This window comes from Kryptolebias marmoratus, linkage group LG14, assembly GCF_001649575.2.
Source record: "Kryptolebias marmoratus isolate JLee-2015 linkage group LG14, ASM164957v2, whole genome shotgun sequence".
In the NCBI taxonomy this organism is placed as follows: domain Eukaryota; kingdom Metazoa; phylum Chordata; class Actinopteri; order Cyprinodontiformes; family Rivulidae; genus Kryptolebias; species Kryptolebias marmoratus.
This window is the reverse complement of record NC_051443.1, coordinates 17,566,704-17,570,684: the sequence shown is the minus strand read 5'-3', so window position 1 is coordinate 17,570,684 and position 3,981 is coordinate 17,566,704.

Here is a 3,981-nt window from a genome sequence, read left to right as displayed (position 1 = left end):
AAACGCATGGATGAGTTTCTCTAGATTGTGCTGAGACATAAGTCCTCTAATCCTGGAGATGTTCTTCAGGTGATAGAAGGCCGACTTTGTGACTGTCTTAATGTGGCTCTGAAGGTTCAGGTCAGAGTCCATCACTACTCCCAGGTTTCGGGCCTGATCGCTGGTTTTTAGCTAATGAACTGCTCTCCGGTAAAAGTGTGGGGTAGATGTGACGGCGAAAGAAATAAAATGTGAGAAAGTACCTTAACATGGTCCTGTAGTTCAAGTTTAACTTTTAATGTAACAGCTGTTAGGGGCTATTATTGTGTTTCTACTTATTATTGGACATTTCAAGGTTTGAAAATCAAGTACGGATGTCACAAAAAAACTTTTATCTTGCAGCAAAAATCAAAAACATCTCAGTAAACGAACACCTGTTCGCATTACCGTGTGTGTTTGGTGATTAAGTGTCTTGGAATTGGGCCATTTCTTCTAAATCACTCAATTTCCCCAGAAACCCTTTTTTTATTTATTTTTAAATAATCCACACAAGATTTAAAAAGCACACATCTGCCATCTAGTGGCACAGCGATTCATGCTTGGAGAGAATCTGATCTGTTTCTGATCTGTTTCTCTTTCTTTTTGTTTCTTTTTTTTTTATCAAATGCTGAATCAAATAAAGTGAATACACATGTCTGACTCCATTTCCCAGGAATAATTTCTAAATTTCAGGGCAGAACAAGAGAAGGTGATGTGGATGTAAGAATATGTTGAAATCCCAGCGAGCTGGACGAGACATGTTGATATTTTACGTGTCAGAGTAAAGCTGGGTTGTCGGAGATTAATAAATGTGTGTTTTGGAGGGGAGCCGCACAACGTCCTGGTCTTTCACAATCCCAGAAAAAAGAAAGTTTTTGAACTTGATCCCAGAGGCTTCATCAGCTCCTAATCTTCATCTGAGTTGGAACTTGTCAACTGGTTCCCATCCAAAAAGCTACTTTCTGCAAAAAAATAAAGCCGGCTTCTCTTGTTTGCTGCAGAGCTAAAGGTAGCTTTCCCACAGGAAAACAGTTTATTAGAGTTAATGTGACTGTTTGAGTAATGCCAGGGATTTGGTCTTAATCATCAAAAAGTGCTTAACTAGCAGCAGAGTGGATATTTGTACAGATCATTGTGCAATTCGGGGGATTTGGCAGGTAGTTGTGATAATATGCAGTAACAGGAAACAGTGTGGGAGAAGGGGGGGGGGTCTGTGTTTACTTAGTGCAGCCATAAATGGAGATAAATGTTCAGCTGACACGCTTTAAACTGAAACCAGATGGAGAACATGTCATTTAGAGGTTCTGAAAATGTATAATTTGAATAATAATTTGCTTTTTGGTCAGACTGACAGATTCTGAGTCCTGGTCCTTCAGGTGGAGGTTTCACTCAGTTTCTTGCTGTAGCAGCTCTTTTTTTACACGTATATGAAGAAGGAAAGTTTCTCCGAACTCGTGTTGAATTCAGTTTTACAAACGTTAGAGTCAATCTGGTTCAGCAACAAATCAGCACGAGTTGAATAAAATAATCATTCCAGCACATAAGCAAACTTGGGAACTGCTCCAATACATACATTTGCAGCATGGAAACATTTTTTTTATTGCTCCTTAAAAAAAAAAAAAAAGGACCTGGTTTTCTAAACAAATCTGAAAAAAAAAAGATAAATTCAACATGGGAATCAAGAACACATTCTGTTTGTGCCAAAATGACAAAGTTTGGGCATATTTGCTGCTTTTTGGCACACGGCTTACAAACGTTTCCTGGAAGCGTCTTTGTTGGAGGGGGATTTCCATCTGATCTTTTTACGTCTGTGAGAATCCTGAAGCTTCTCTCCAGGAAGTTTCATTTTGGATCAGCTCTCTGGTTACCTGTGTTCTGCTTCCTTTTTTAAAATGTATTTGTTCTATTTTGTTTTTCGAATCCCACTTTCCTCTCACCAATTAAATGTTTCTTGTGTGAAAAGAACAAGTCCTCCAATAGAGATTAATGTCCTCTTTTTTAATAACGTTTCTGAACTGTTTGCAGCTTTTGGTTTCAGTTTGATCATCCCTCAGGAATTTTTTTAATTCATTCTCGCAGCTATGATGGGATTTTTTTAGCTTGACTCTTCTGCAAATATCATATTTATACACATGTTGCTCCATCACTGTAGAGTTTGAACAGTTTTTCTATTTTCATTTGCCTTTTTTAACATCGGAGCCTCTTTTCTTATTTTTTCAGACCTCCGTTTTACTTCCATGTTTCCTCTGGAACATACCCAAAACAGAGTTAATTAAAATAATCAAAACAACAACAAAGAATAAAAGAACAAAACAAACCGATTGTTTCAAAAAGTGCATAAAGCTTTAGAAACATGTTGATTTATTTTCTCTTATCACTGAAGAATGCAAAGCTTTATTTTTTTTAATTATGTAACTATCAGCGCAAAACAGACCCATCTGTTGTCCTAAAATCAGAAAATAAAGAAACACAAGGAGATGTTCATTCCTTGGAAAATGAAGATATTTTAGCTAATCTTAGTTTATTTGGGTCTGTTTCACTTCTAACCCACACAGTAACAGAGAAAAAAAAAACAAATCCTCTTTAATTGTTTCCAGGAAATCTTTCTGTTGTGAAATCATCATTTTTCTCCTGACCTCATCCTGCAGTAAGTTTTACTAACGAGTCAAAAACAAAGGTAGATACATGTAGGTACACGTTTGCCTCCCAGGGTACAATTTGGACTTATATCCACTTTAGGGTTAAATATTAAACCTTAATGTGTTCCTGTATGAGGACCAGAAAGGTACATTTATGTTCCCAAGTACTAAGAGGTACATATAAAGTGTGTACTGATTATACTAAATATCAGAGTACAGAGTCAAGAGACCATTTGTGTTTGAAGGAGATAAAAAGTCTCATTTTATCCTTAACTGTTATCAAGACATCAAAAACAGTTGTTATAATAGAGAAAAATATCATAATGGCTAATAAAGCTTGTTGTTAAATGGCTTATTTTAAATGTTGGTGCTCTTAAACCATCAATAATGGGAGTTCAAGAGTCTGTAACTTTTTGTGCAGGAAATTGGGAACCACTGATCTGCCTTCTCCAAAAGTACAAAGGTACCATGTATTCACTTAGGGTACCACCCCCTACAGGTACAATGTGGTGCTTTCTTTCTAAAAAGAGTATAATAAAAAAAAAATCATTTGGAATTAGAGTTTTCAGGGTAAAGTCTATTTCTGGGAACCCTTTGCCAAACATGAGAAGGATCTGCACTCTCAGATGGGGTCTGCACACATCTTTTTAATGTGGATGTGACGAGTGAATCCACCATAATGAGGTCACCTCTGCGCCGAGTTTGACCCGTGGCTCTTGAACGCGTCATCACGTTCCAGATGAAACAGACAGCAGATATAAACTTTTCATCTCTGCGTGATGTGGGAGCATCACGCGGTGAGAACACGAAGAACATCCCCTTCCTCCTCCTCCTCCCCTGCAGCTGCACTGGCCGCTTCTGAATATTGATCAGGACGGCTGCGCTGTCTGCCGCCCCCTGCTGGCGCACGGTGGGTAGTGCTTGTGTTACGCAGGAAAACCCTTTTTAAATCTCCGGCAGGCTAAATGTGGCTTTAAAGAAGCTTCATGTTAAAAGAAGAAGAAAAAAACTTAACCCCGAAAGATTTGTTTCCCGCAAAAAAATAAAATAAAATAAAGTGCGGATCTTTTCTGGTGGATTATTTGGATTATTAAATGAGCCAAATGTGCATGAAGTTCTGCCGGAGCCGAGCTCTAACTGCTGTGGTTGTGTGAAAGCAGCGCGCGCACTGGGAGCAGCAGGACGCCTCTCCGGTGCGTCTTTACGCACAGCTTCTGAACGCCCACCGCGGACCCGGATTGGCTGCTAAAGATACCAGCGGCCGAGCGCGCTCTGTGATTGGCTGCGGCTCTCCTGGCCCTTGTTAACTCCACACACACACATA